This window comes from Schistocerca serialis, chromosome 3 (genome assembly GCF_023864345.2).
Source record: "Schistocerca serialis cubense isolate TAMUIC-IGC-003099 chromosome 3, iqSchSeri2.2, whole genome shotgun sequence".
Classification (NCBI taxonomy): Eukaryota; Metazoa; Arthropoda; class Insecta; order Orthoptera; family Acrididae; genus Schistocerca; species Schistocerca serialis.
In genome coordinates, this window is record NC_064640.1 from 547,880,278 (window position 1) to 547,896,163 (window position 15,886).

At 30.6% G+C, this 15,886-nt stretch overlaps 2 long non-coding RNA genes across 2 annotated transcripts in view; one reads left to right on the forward strand and one right to left on the reverse strand.

The window, feature by feature from the left end:
• The window catches only part of LOC126470442 (uncharacterized), a 95,510-nt gene extending 84,267 nt beyond the window's left edge, over positions 1 to 11,243 (reverse strand). The window contains exon 1 of the long non-coding RNA XR_007586203.1: positions 11,044 to 11,243. This is a non-coding gene — a long non-coding RNA (uncharacterized LOC126470442). The remainder of the gene's footprint in view (positions 1 to 11,043) is intronic.
• The window catches only part of LOC126470444 (uncharacterized), a 213,665-nt gene that overhangs the window by 9,590 nt on the left and 188,189 nt on the right, over positions 1 to 15,886 (forward strand). The window lies entirely within an intron of this gene.

A 15,886-nucleotide genomic window follows, 5' to 3' on the forward strand; every position in this document is an offset into this window, starting at 1 on the left:
TCGAAGTGCTCTCTCACTGACGGTCTAACCCACACTGAGCTGTTCTAACCAAACAAACAAAAGCCTGTACGATACGAGGGTCGATAGCAACGGCGATACTGTACACTACACTGTTATTAAAATAAACGGTTGTGTCTAGTAGGCACTCAAACACGCAAGAAATTACAAAAATAAAATAGTAACTACCCTTGATAACTGAAAATAAGTTGTACCTGTTAGCAAATTCATCACTTGACATCGTATTACATGGTACATATTATGTAGTAGCTCACTTCCATTATGTGTTATCCATAGGAGCAGTATTCGCAATCATAGGAGGTGTTATTCAGTGATACCCATTATTTACAGGATTAACTATAAATAATACATGATTAAAAATCCAATTTACAATTATATTTATTGGAGTAAACTTAACATTCTTCCCTCAACACTTCCTAGGACTAGCAGGAATACCACGACGATATTCAGACTATCCAGATGCATATTCATCATGAAATGTAGTATCAAGAATTGGGTCTACAATTTCTATAGTAGGAATCATTATATTCATTGTAATTATATGAGAAAGAATGGTTACACACCAGGCAATCATATTTAGAGCTAATATAAGATCAACAGAATGACTACAAAATAATCCACCTGCAGAACACAGTTACTCAGAACTACCATTAATTTCTAGATTCTAATATGGCAGATTAGTGCAGTAGATTTAAGCTCTACAAATAAAGGTTTGACCTTTTATTAGAAAAATTCATTAATGGGAACATGATCAAATTTATCCCTTCAAGATGGAGCTTCACCATTAATGGAGCAACTATCATTCTTCCATGATCATACTATGGTCGTATTATTATTAATTACGGTAATTGTAGGTTATGCCCTAAGTTACATATTATTCATTGCCTATACAAACCGAAACATAAACGGACATTTAATTGAAACAATCTGAACAGCACTACCAGCAATTACACTAATTTTTATTGCACTCCCATCATTATGACTACTATATTTACTTGATGATTCAGTAGACGCAATAATCACAATTAAAACAATTGGACGACAATGATACTGAAGATAAGAATATTCTGACTTTATAGATGTGGAATTCGACACTTATATAACAACAGAACAAGACCTAGAAAACGACGGATTTCGACTTCTAGATGTAGATAACCGAACAATTCTACCAATAAATACGGAAGTACGAGTATTAACAAGAGCATCAGACATTCTACACTCATGAGCAGTACCTGCATTAAGGGTAAAAATTGACGCAACGCCGTGCCGACTAAACCAAGGAACATTTACAATAAACCGACCTGGACTGTTCTTTGGACAATGCTCAGAAATTTGTGGAGCAAACCACAGATTCATACCAATTGTAATTGAAAGAACTTCAGTAAACTTATTTATCAAGTGATTATCTAAGATAATCCAAGGAGTTAGTTAAAATATATAACATTGGAGTGTCAATCTAAAATAACTAAATAATTAGTACACCTTGAAATACATCAGATGACTGAAAGTAAGTAATGGTCTCTTAAACCAAAAAATAGTAAATTGACGACTACTTCTGATGGGGAAATTTAATCCAAATCCCTCAAATATCCCCTCTCATATGATTCTCCCTATTTATTATATTTTCGACTACATTAATTTTATTTAATCAAATAAACTTTTTCTCATTTAAACCAAATCTTTTTAAAAGAGCAGAAAAAAGAACAATTGATATAAAGAACTTGAATTGAAAATGATAACAAACTTATTTTCAACATTTGATCCATCAACTAATATCTTCAATTTATCATTAAATTGAACTAGAACATTCTTAGGATTATTATTAATCCCATCAATATTTTCACTTACACCATCACGAATTAATATTATTTGAAATAAACTAAACTTAGCCTAACACAATGAATTTAAAACACTAATAGGACCAAAATCATTTAATGGAACAACATTCATCTTCATTTCAATCTTTATTATAATACTATTTAATAATTTCATAGGATTATTAGCCTTCATCTTTACTAGAACAAGACATTTATCATTAACATTTGCAATCGCTCTACCTATATGATTAAGATTTACGTAATTTGGATGAATTAATCATACCAATCACATATTTACACACCTTGTCCCCAAGGAACACCACCAGCATTAATGTCATTTATGGTATTAATTGAAACAATTAGAAATGTCATTCGACCAGGTACGCTAGCAGTACGACTAGCAGCAAATATAATTGCAGGACACTTACTATTAACATTACTAGGAAATACAGGACCATCTATAGCAATAAACTTAATTTCACTATTAATTATTGGACAAATACTTCTGTTAATTCTAAAATCAGCAGAAGCAATAATTCAAGCCTATGTTTTCTCAATTTTAAGAACTTTATATTCTAGAGAAGTATACTAAACTTATGTTAACAACTCACTCAAACCACACATTCCACTTAGTAGATTACAGACCCTGACCATTAACAGGAGCAATTGGAGCAATCGTTCTAGTATCAGGATTAGCAAAATGATTTCACCTATTTAACATTAACTTATTTATAATCGGATTTGGAATTACCCTAATAACTATAATCCAATGATGACGAGATGTAGTACGAGAAGGAACATACCAAGGACTACATACGGGATTTGTATCAATTGGATTATGATGAGAAATAATTTTATTTATTGCATCAGAAGTACAATTCTTTGTTTCATTTTTCTGAGCATTTTTTAGAAGAATACTAGCACCCACTATTGAAGTAGGGATATTATGACCCCCAATAGGAATTCAACCTTTTAATCCTATACAAATTCCATTACTTAATACAGCTATTCTTTTAGCATCAGGAGTAACAGTAACATGAGCACATCATAGTTTAATAGAATCTAATCATACTGAAGCATTACAAGGACTATTCTTCACAGTACTACTAGTACTATACTTCACTATACTTCAAGCATACGAATATTGAGAAGCACCCTTCACTATTGCAGACGCAGTTTATGGATCAACATTCTTTGTTGCAACAGGATTCCATGGTCTACATGTAATTATTGGAACAATTTTCTTATCAACATGTCTACTTCGACATTCAATAAACCAATTCTCACCAAGACACCACTTTGGATTTGAAGCAGCAGCATGATACTGACACTTTGTAGACGTAGTATGATTATTCTTATACATTTCTATTTATTGATGAGGTAGATAATTGTTTTTCTAGTATAAATATTACATTTGACTTCCAATCAAAAAGCTTGATATAAATCAAGAAAAACAATCCTAATTTTATCTACAAGAATATTTATTAGATTTTTTATTCCAATAAAAATTATAATCCTTGCAACAACATTATCAAAAAAATTAATTAATGACCGAGAAAAAAGATCACCATTTGAGTGTGGCTTTGACCCAAAAAGATCAGCACGAATACCATTCTCACTTCGATTCTTCTTAATTGCAGTAATTTTCTTAATTTTTGATGTAGAAATCGCACTAATCCTCCCAATTGTAATTATTTTTAAAACCTCAGACATTATAATCTGAACAGTATCAACAATATTTTTATTATACTATTATTAGGTGGACTATACCATGAATGAAATCAAGGAGCCTTACAATGAGCAGAATAAAGGGTTGTAGTTAAACATAACATTTGAGTTGCATTCAAAAAGTATTGATATAATCAATCAACCTTAAATAGAATAAGAAGCGAAGTATTGCCGTAAATAAAATACCTTATTCTTATTAATTGAAGCTAAAAATAGGCGTATTACTGTTACTAATATAATTGAACTAAAAAATTCCAATTGAGGAAATGTAAGGCCACTATGAAAGCTGCTAACTTTTTATATTAGCGGTTAGACTCCGTTAACATTTCTAAAATTTATATAGTTTAAATAAAACATTACATTTTCACTGTAAAAATAATATCTCTCTCTCTATAATCAATTATTAAATAATAAATACCCAAAATAAAAATTATAGTTCTAGAAAAAAATAAAGAAAAAAACTCAAAGAACAAATAGAAAACAAATTCACAGCCTAAGATGAAAAATTCATATCATTGATTCCACAAAACAACATTTTTAATTAAAATACTTAAGCAACCTAAACAAAAAAAATACTCTCCCTTTAAACATAGAATATTTAAAGGCAATCAATGAAAAAGTAAAAGATGATATTCACGAAAATAACCAAGAGAACAAGTATAAACACCAGAATAATAATTACCATGCTGAGAAATCTAAAAGAAGATCAAGATATAATTCTAGGCAGTGTTGAGGGAAGAATGTTTAGTTTACTCCAATAAATATAATTGTAAATTGGATTTTTAATCATGTATTATTTATAGTTAATCCTGTAAATAATGGGTATCATTGAATAACACCTCCTATGATTACGAATACTGCTCCTATGGATAACACATAATGGAAGTGAGCTACTACATAATATGTATCATGTAATACGATGTCAAGTGATGAATTTGCTAATACTAATCCTGTTAATCCACCAATTGTGAATAGAAATATAAATCCTAAAGCTCATAATAGCGGTGGATTGAATTTGAATTTAGTTCCAAATACACTCCTGGAAATGGAAAAAAGAACACATTGACACCGGTGTGTCAGACCCACCATACTTGCTCCGGACACTGCGAGAGGGCTGTACAAGCAATGATCACACGCACGGCACAGCGGACACACCAGGAACCGCGGTGTTGGCCGTCGAATGGCGCTAGCTGTGCAGCATTTGTGCACCGCCGCCGTCAGTGTCAGCCAGTTTGCCGTGGCATACGGAGCTCCATCGCAGTCTTTAACACTGGTAGCATGCCGCGACAGCGTGGACGTGAACCGTATGTGCAGTTGACGGACTTTGAGCGAGGGCGTATGGTGGGCATGCGGGAGGCCGGGTGGACGTACCGCCGAATTGCTCAACACGTGGGGCGTGAGGTCTCCACAGTACATCGATGTTGTCGCCAGTGGTTGGCGGAAGGTGCACGTGCCCGTCGACTTGGGACCGGACCGCAGCGACGCACGGATGCACGCCAAGACCGTAGGATCCTACGCAGTGCCGTAGGGGACCGCACCGCCACTTCCCAGCAAATTAGGGACGCTGTTGCTCCTGGGGAATCGGCGAGGACCATTCGCAACTGTCTCCATGAAGCTGGGCTACGGTCCCGCACACCGTTAGGCCGTCTTCCGCTCACGCCCCAACATCGTGCAGCCCGCCTCCAGTGGTGTCGCGACAGGCGTGAATGGAGGGACGAATGGAGACGTGTCGTCTTCAGCGATGAGAGTCGCTTCTGCCTCGGTGCCAATGATGGTCGTATGCGTGTTTGGCGCCGTGCAGGTGAGCGCCACAATCAGGACTGCATACGACCGAGGCACACAGGGCCAACACCTGGCATCATGGTGTGGGGAGCGATCTCCTACACTGGCCGTACACCGCTGGTGATCGTCGACGGGACACTGAATAGTGCACGGTACATCCAAACCGTCATCGAACCCATCGTTCTACCATTCCTAGACCGGCAAGGGAACTTGCTGTTCCAACAGGACAATGCACGTCCGCATGTATCCCGTGCCACCCAACGTGCTCTAGAAGGTGTAAGTCAACTACCCTGGCCAGCAAGATCTCCGGATCTGTCCCCCATTGAGCATGTTTGGGACTGGATGAAGCGTCGTCTCACGCGGTCTGCACGTCCAACACGAATGCTGGTCCAACTGAGGCGCCAGGTGGAAATGGCATGGCAAGCCGTTCCACAGGACTACACCCAGCATCTCTACGATCGTCTCCATGGGAGAATAGCAGCCTGCATTGCTGCGAAAGGTGGATATACACTGTACTAATGCCGACATTGTGCATGCTCTGTTGCCTGTGTCTATGTGCCTGTGGTTCTGTCAGTGTGATCATGTGATGTATCTGACCCCAGGAATGTGTCAATAAAGTTTCCCCTTCCTGGGACAATGAATTCACAGTGTTCTTATTTCAATTTCCAGGAGTGTAGTGTAGCTAATCATCTGAATACCTTAATTCCTGTAGGTACAGCAATAATTATTGTTGCTGATGTAAAGTATACTCGTGTGTCAACATCTATTCCTTCTGTGAATATGTGATGTGCTCATACAATAAATCCTATTACTCCAATTGATAATATAGCATAAATTATACTTAATGTTCCAAATGATTCAATTTTTCCTCTTTCTTGACATACAATGTGAGAAATAATTCCAAATCCTGGCAGAATTAAAATGTACACTTCTGGGTGTCCAAAGAATCAGAATAGGTGTTGATATAGAATTGGGTCACCCCCTCCTGCAGGGTCAAAGAATGATGTATTTAAATTTCGATCTGTTAATAGTATAGTAATAGCCCCTGCTAATACTGGAAGCGATAAAAGGAGGAGAAGGTCTGTAATAGCTACAGATCAGACGAACAAAGGTGTTTGATCTAGAGTTATACTTTCTGATCATATATTAATTGCTGTTGTAATGAAGTTTACTGCACCAAGAATAGATGATACACCTGCTAAGTGAAGTGAAAAAATAGCTAGGTCTACAGATGCCCCTCCCATGTGCGATAGCTCCTGCAAGAGGAGGGTAAACTGTTCATCCTGTACCAGCACCGTTATGTACTATAGAAGATGTAAGAAGAAGGGTTAGTGATGGCGGTAGTAATCAAAAACTTATATTATTTATTCGTGGGAACGCTATATCTGGTGCACCAATTATTAATGGTACGAGTCAATTACCAAATCCACCAATTATAATAGGTATTACTATAAAAAAAATTATTACAAATGCGTGGGCTGTAATAATGACATTATAAATTTGTTCATCTCCAATTAGAGATCCTGGTTGACCAAGTTCAGCACGAATAAGTAATCTTATTGATGTTCCTACTATTCCTGTTCATGCTCCAAATAAGAAGTATGAAGTACCAATATCCTTATGGTTTGTTGAGAATAATAATTTTTGCAGTAAGATGGCTGAATTTAAGGTGGTAGACTGTAAATCTACTTATGAGATGGTTCTCTCTTACCATGCTTTAGGCCTTATATTCAATTATGATTCTAGACTGCAATTCTAGAGGTGTAAAATTTTACTAAGGTCTAAAAGATTATTCTTTTAATTATAACTTTTAAGGTTATTAGTATAATGAGATTAAGGTTGGTGTTGAGATTAATCCTATTGTTGAAATTATTACTGTTATAGGAAGAATAATTCTTGATTTTTGAGACTTTATTTTTATAGATCATGAATATTTCTGTGTATGACATAATTAGGGCTGAGAATCTAATACGTATATAATAATAAAGTGTAATTGTAGTTAATACAACCATAATTGTCATAATAGTTGTTATGTTATTTTCTATCAATGCTTGTATTACAATTCATTTTGGTAGAAATCCAAGGAATGGTGGTAAACCACCTAGGAATAAAAGAGATAAAAATATTATGAATTTAATTTCAGTTTTTATATTTCTGGCTGAATAAATTTGGTTTCTACAAAAGAGACTTATTTGCTTAAATAATAAGACCATAATTAATCTTAATAGTGAGTAAATAATAAAGTATAGTTCTCAAATGTTTTCTCTAACTGTTAGGGATCTGATTATTCACCCTAAATGTCTAATTGAGGAATATGCTAGAAGTTGTCGCAGAGATGTTTGATTTAAACCACCTATTGCCCCAATAATAATTCTTAGAATGATAATTCTTCAAATGAAAGTTCTTAGTTGAATACAATAAGATAATACCATTATTGGGGCAATTTTTTGCCATGTTATTAGTGTTAAGCAGTTATTTCATCTTGAAGCTCATATTACTTCCGGAAAACTGAAATGAAAGGGTGCAGCCCCGATCTTTAATAATAATCTAGATCTAATTGTTATTGATGGAACAAATTCTGTTTCTCATCCTATTGGATACTTTATTTGAATCAGCAAAATTGAAAATAGTAGTATTGTCAATGCTATTGCTTGGACAATAAAATATTTAATTCATGATTCATTTATTATAATATTTTTATTTCTTGTTAGGAGCGGAATAAATGAAAGTAAGTTGATCTCAAGTCCTATTCAAACCCCAAATCAAGAGTTTGATGAAATGGACAGGATCGTTCCTATCATTAATGTTGATAGAAAGAGAAGTTTTGTAGAGTTGTTGGTAATTAAAAAGGAGAGGATTGATACCTCTATAAATGGGGTATGAACCCATTAGCTTGTTTAGCCTACCTTTTTACATTAAGGTGTATGATGCACATTAGTTTTTGATACTAATAGAGATAGTTTAATTCTGTCTTATGTAATTTTTAATGAAGGTAATTTTATTTACTTGATTTACCCTATTAAGGTAACCCTTTAGTCAGGCACTTCATTTATATTTAATATATATATTAAATTTTTTTTTTAAAAATTTGTTTATGTATTATTTTGGTTATTTCTAATTAATTTATCATGGTTAGAATATTTTGAATATATATTATATATAATAAATAATTTATATTAATATATTACATTTAATTAAATTTAAATACCTACAATGTTTTTTTTATAATTATTAAATGATTATTTCAAAACATTTATTTTCCTAGGATTATAGCTACATATGTTTATAGCTTAAAATAGGTTATTATATTATATATTATATAATAATATGTAAATTAATATAAGTATAATTGGATATAATAAATATAATCAATATCATTAAATATAAAATTTTGTTTAATATAAATAATTATATTAATTATAATAATATAATTAAATATATTTTCTATAATTAGATTATATAACTAATTAATATTTAAGTTAACTTAATATATAGTTAATTTTATATTAATACCATATTACATCAATTTACATAATTATATAAAATATATTTATAATATAATTTAATCTTTCTTTATTATTAGTGAAAAGAAAGTTTAAATAAGAAAGAATATAATACATTTATTGGTATACATGTTCCATATTAATCTTTATTTATATATAATAGAGAAGCTGATGTGGTCATTCCAGGGTGCGTTTCTTTTTTTTTCTTTTTTTCTTTAAATATTTGAACCTTTTATTTTTTCTTATTTTTATAAATTTTTAAATTTCTTATTTTGTTTACAAAAGTATTATTCTTGCATATTTATTGACTTTTTCTTTGTCTTATATGTAAATGTTCTATTTTGCAGTAATTTGATTTAATTATCAAGTGATTTTGGATTTAGCAATTGATTTAGAATCGGCATACTTCATGCCAGCAGCCGCAGTTATACAATTGATACAAGTGAATATTATTGGTTAAAACAGTTGTTTATATTTTTAGGGTTAAAATATAAATTTGTAAGGTGAAATGTTAAAATTTATTTATAGCTCTTTTTATGAATCTGTGAAATTTGAATAATAAAGTAGGATTAGGTACCCTATTACTTTAAATGTTAATTATATTTACCAGGGTACTATTAGTTAAGGTCTTTAAACCCAAAGAATTTGGCGTATCTCCATTCCATTCAGAGGAACCTACCCCATGATTGATAATACACGATTTACTCTACTTAATTTATTTGTTTGTATATCTCCATTATTAGAGATTCTTTTTAGAGTTATAAATCCCAAGATTAATAATTATAAAATATTTCAGGTCAAGGTGCAGCTTATAGTTTAGAGAAGGTGTGTTACAATAGATTTTTGTTTATAACGGATTTGATGGTGAAACACTATTAATGAAGGTGGATTTGATAGTAATTTGATTTATTAATTTAACTGATTTTGGCTCTGAGGTGTGTACACATCGCCCGTCGCTCTCATTATTGATGATTCTATTTTATTATTTTAATTAAGCTTCAATTTAGATGAGATAAGTCGTAACATAGTAGTTGTACTGGAAAGTGTATCTTGGAAGAGTTTCAAGATATAACTTATTAGTAAAGTGTTTCATTTACACTGAAAATTTTTCTGTGCAAATCAGGATATCTTGATTATTTATTTTATTATATTTATTTTTTGTTTCTTTAATTATTTAATAAAAATAATTTTGTCGAATTTTGTCTTAGTATTTTGTAGAATTGATTTTTTAGATTATAGTTTATTGGTAATGTAATTGTTTTATGAAATATTATTTTACATTTTTAAAAGTAGATTTTATTTATTGTCCCTTTTGTATCAGGGTTTATCAAAATTTTAGTATTTACTTTACTTGTCTCGATTTGGGTTGATTTATAAATAATTCATAGTTAATGTATCATAATTATTATTAAATTATTTATAGAAACGAAATGTTAATCGTTTCCCAAGATATCTAGTTCCTTAAGAAAAAATTTAATTTTTGGAAGTTAATTGTTTTTATTTAATTATTTAGGTATAAATATTAACTTATTTATTCTTTAAGGGATTAGCTTTGAAGTTAATAACCTATAATTTGTTTTATAAAATATAATAGTAAGCTTTAAACCAGCTATCTCTAAGATTTCGTTTTAGTTCATTATTTTTATATTTGATTTTATAATTATTTTAGGTTTTTTATTAAGATTATAAATTTATTTTTTTAAATTTTTGTTATAATGATGGAATTAGTATATTTATTTGTATATAATTTTTACCTTGTGAATTTATTATAAGGAACTAGGCAAAATTGATTTCGGCCTGTTTATCAAAAACATGGCCTTTTGAAAATACTTTGAGGTCTGGCCTGCTCACTGAGCAGATTTTTAAAGAGCCGTGGTATTTTGACCATGCAATTTTAGCATAATCATTAGTCTCATAATTAGTGGCTGCAATGAATGGCTTGACGAGAAATCATCTGTCTCTTAATAAATTTTTGAAATTAACTTTTGAGTCAAAAGGCTAAAATTTTTCTTTAGGACGAGAAGACCCTATAGAGCTTAACATTTTATTTTTATATAGCTTTTTGTTTGTCATTCTATATTTAATGATGATGTTTTGTTGGGGTGACATGAAGAATAAATAAACTCTTCATTATTATATCATTTATTTATGTTTGTTGTTTTGATCCACATTTTATGATCATAAGATTAAGTTACCTTAGGGATAACAGCGTAGTTGTTTTTGAGAGCTCATATCGACAAAGCAGATTGCGACCTCGATGTTGGATTAAGAAAAATTTTGGGTGCAGTAGCCCAGTAATTAGGTCTGTTCGATCTTTAAATTCTTACATGATCTGAGTTCAGACCGGCGTGAGCCAGGTCGGTTTCTATCCTAAGATTATTAATTCATATTAGTACGAAAGGACCATATGTTTGAAATATTTTTTATTTTATTGATTAATACTAATTAAATTACTATTTTGACAGATTAATGTGTTGAATTTAGAATTAATTTATGTAGATTTTTCTACAAATAGTATTGATACTTTATGATTTATTTATGTTTATTTTGAGATTTCTTTTATTAGTTATTTGTGATTTAATTAGTGTTGCTTTTTTAACTTTATTCGAGCGTAAGGTTTTGTGTTACATTCAAATTCGAAAGGGTCCAAATAAGGTAGGTTTTGTTGGAATTCCTCAACCCTTTAGTGATGCTCTCAAGTTGATTTGTAAGGAGCAGCCAATTCCTATAATATCTAATTATTTACTTTATTACTTTTCTCCTGTTTTTAATTTAATAATTTCCTTGGCTGTTTGAGTGATTTTCCCTTACTTAACTTATATGTGTTCTAATTCTTATGGATTTTTGTTTTTTTTATGTTGTACTAGATTAGGTGTTTATACTGTTATAATTGCTAGTTGGTCTTCTAATTCAAATTATTCTTTACTAGGTTCTCTTCGTTCTGTTGCTCAAACAATTTCATACGAAGTTAGTTCAGCTTTAATTTTATTATCTTTAATTATCTTAATTGGTAGTTTTAACATGTTTGATTTTATACATTATCAGCTTTATTGTTGATTTATTATTATTTCTTTTCCCTTAGCTTTAGCTTGTTTTGCTTCTTGTTTAGCTGAGACTAACCGTACTCCTTTTGACTTTGCCATAGGTGAATCTGAGTTAGTTTCAGGTTTTAATATTGAATATGGTGCAGGTGGTTTTACTTTAATTTTTTTAGCTGAGTATACTAGAATTTTTTTTGTAAGAATATTATTACCTTTAAATTTTTATTTGGTGACTTTTATTCTTTGATATTTTTAATAAAGCTTGCTGTTATGTCCTTTGGTTTTATTTGAGTTCGTGGGGCATTACCACGTCTTCGTTATGATAAGTTAATGTACTTAGCTTGAAAAAGTTTTTTGCCATTATCTTTAAATTTTTTTATTTTCTTTGTTGGTTTAACGATTTTATTTATTTCATTTATTTAGTAAAATTTTTAAGAAAAATTAATGGAAGAGTTAAACTTCTAGTTTTATGTTTTCAAAACATATGCTTTTCCTAAGCTAATTAACTTATTATTCCTTAATTAGTTTATCTCATGCGTTTGCAACATGTACATTAATTAAGAAGTATGTAAAGTAGATAATTGTTAAGATTTGTCCTGTTATAATGTAAGGTTCTTCAACTGGTCGTTTTCCAATTCATGTTAATAAGCATACAACAACTACTATAATTCAGAATAAAATCTGATTGATAGGATAGAATTGAATACCTTGGAATGGTGTTTTATTATAAAATGGTAAAATTATTAAGATTCTAATTGATAAGAATAAAGCAATAACACCTCCTAGTTTATTAGGGATTGATCGTAGAATTGCGTATGGAAATAAGAAATATCATTCTGGTTGAATATGGACGGGGGTTACTAACGGTTTGGCAGGTACAAAATTATCTGGATCTCCCAGGAGGTAAGGATTAATCAAGCACAGTATAATTAATAATGATGTTATTAATACAAATGTAATATAGTCCTTGAAAGTAAAGTATGGGTGAAATGGGATTTTTTCAATATCTCCATTTAGGCCTAAGGGGTTATTAGACCCTGTTTGGTGGAGGAAGAATACATGAATAGCTGCCATTGCAGCAATAATAAACGGTAGTAAAAAATGGAATGTAAAGAATCGATTTAATGTTGCATTATCAACAGCAAACCCTCCTCATACTCATTGAACAAAATCTGTTCCTAAATGTGGAATTTCTGACAATAAATTAGTAATTACTGTCGCACCTCAGAATGATATTTGACCTCAAGGTAAAACGTATCCTATAAATGCAGTTGCTATAACTAAGAATAGGATTACTGTACCAATTATTCACGTGTGTATGTATATGTAAGATCCATAGTAAATTCCTCGTCCGACATGTAAATAAATACAAATAAAAGTATAGAAGCTTCATTTGCATGTAAAGTTCGAATAATTCAGCCATAATTTACGTCTCGGCAGATGTGAACTACACTACTAAATGCTATTTCAATATTTGATGTATAATGTATAGCTAAAAATAGTCCAGTTACAATTTGAATTACCAAACATAACCCTAGTAGGGACCCAAAATTCCATCAAAATGAAATATTAGTTGGTGCAGGTAAATCAACTAAAGAGTAATTAATGATTTTAATTAAAGGATGTCTCAATTGTAAGGGTTTATTCATTAGTAAATTATCTTATTTTACGAATAGGCCCCTGGTTAATGGTGGTGATTTTAACAACTGCTAATAGTGCTAAAAATAAATAAATTATTATTATGATTGTGATAATGAATGTTGGTCTATTATATAGTTTTTCTAAAGATATTGTTATTTCTTGGTAATTGATTGAATTATCAATATTTATGGTTTCAGTATTTTTGAAAAAGTCTATAAATATTGTTATATCTAAAATACTTAACGTTGATATGATAAATATTCATATTGTTAAGGTAATAACTATCGTAATTGGTTAAGGTTGAAATTTTTCGTTTGATGCAATTCTCGTAATATAAATATATAGAACTAATATACCACCAAGAAATGTTAAAAATAAAATATATGATAATCAATATCTTTCCATTATTGTTCCTGTTATTAGTCCGACTGGAAAAGTTTGTAGGATAATGAAAAGAATTTTTGGTATTGGGTGTCTTAATATAATAAAATTAATATTTATTACGTTTGATAGTGATATAATTATTATTTTGATCATTTCAGGGGTTAGTTTATTAAAAATATCGGTTTTGGGGACCGATGATGGAAAGCTTTTCCACCTCTGTAGTTTTAAAAGTGGGGGCTGGACTTATTTCCGGTTTACAAGACCGGCGTTTTTTTAAACTATTAAAACTAATGTTTATATTCTCTGTCTTTACTTCTTTATTGATTTATTTTGCTGGTGTTTACGTTTTTTCTTCTAAACATAAGCATTTATTAATGGTTCTTTGGAGATTAGAATATATTGTTCTTTCTTTATTTATATTGGTTATTGTTTTTCTTATTGAGTTTCATTATGATTATTTTTTTCCTGCTATTTTTTTGGTTTTTTCTGTTTGTGAAGGTGCTTTTGGTCTTTCTATTTTAGTTTCAATAATTCGTTCTCATGGGAATGATTTTTTAATTCTTTTGGTTTATCTTCATGTTAAAATATTTATTTATAACTATTTTTTTGATCCCTCTTTGTTTGGTCAATAATTGTTGATGGTTGGTTCATTCTTTAATGTTTCTGTCTAGTTTTGTTTTTATGATTTGTGTTTATTCATATGCAGATTTGAATATGATTAGATATTATTTTGGTATTGACTATTTTTCTTTTAGTTTGATTCTGCTTAGTTTTCGAATTTGTTCCTTAATAATTACTGCAAGAGGTTCAGTTTATTTAAGTTCTTATCATTCTAATTTTTTTGTCTTTATAGTCTTAATTTTAATGATTATGCTTTGTTGTTCGTTTGTTAGATTGAGTCTTTTCTTTTTATATTTTTTTTGCGGCTAGATTGGTTCCTGCTTTACTTTTGATTTTGGGTTGAGGCTATCAACCTGAACGGTTGCAGGCTGGTGTTTATTTAATTTTTTATACTCTGGTTGCTAGATTGCCTTTATTATTAGTGTTATTTAAGGTTTATGATTTTTCTAATACTTTATATTTTCCTTTATTGGTTGATTTTGGTTCTTATTATTTTATATTTTATGTGTTTATAATTCTTGCTTTTTTAGTTAAGATGCCGATATTTTTCGTTCATTTGTGGCTTCCTAAGGCCCATGTTGAGGCCCCTATTTCAGGTAGAATGATTCTTGCTGGTGTTTTATTAAAGTTAGGTGGTTACGGTATTTTTCGTGTTATGAAGGTTATTTCTTATTTGGGTTTAAAGTTTAAACATTTTTGATTGTCTTTAGGTTTATCTGGTGGGGTTATTGTTAGATTTATTTGTTTTCGTCAGGTTGATTTAAAGTCTTTAATTGCATATTCTTCTGTTGCTCATATAAGAATGGTTATTGGAGGATTGATAACTATGATTTGATGAGGTTGTATGGGTTCTCTTTCTTTAATGGTTGGTCATGGTTTGTGTTCTTCTGGTTTATTTTGTTTATCTAATATTATTTATGAGCGTTTAGGTAGACAAAGATTATTAATTTACAAGGGTATAATTAATTTGATACTAAGAATGGCTTTATGATGATTCCTTTCGAGATCTTCTAATATAGCTGCTCCTCCTTTTTTAAATTTGGTAGGTGAACTTAGATTATTAAATAGAATTATATCTTGATTTACTTTTAGATTTTTTGCTTTAATTTTTTTGTCTTTTTTTAGAGCTGTTTATACTTTATATATGTATTCTTATTCTCAGCATGGTAATTATTATTCTGGTGTTTATACTTGTTCTCTTGGTTATTTTCGTAAATATCATCTTTTACTTTTACATTGATTGCCTTTAAATATTCTTTGTTTAAAGGGAGAGTATCTTTTTTGTTTAGGTTGCTTAAGTATTTTAATTAAAAATGTTGTTTTGTGGAATCAATGATATGAATTTTTCATC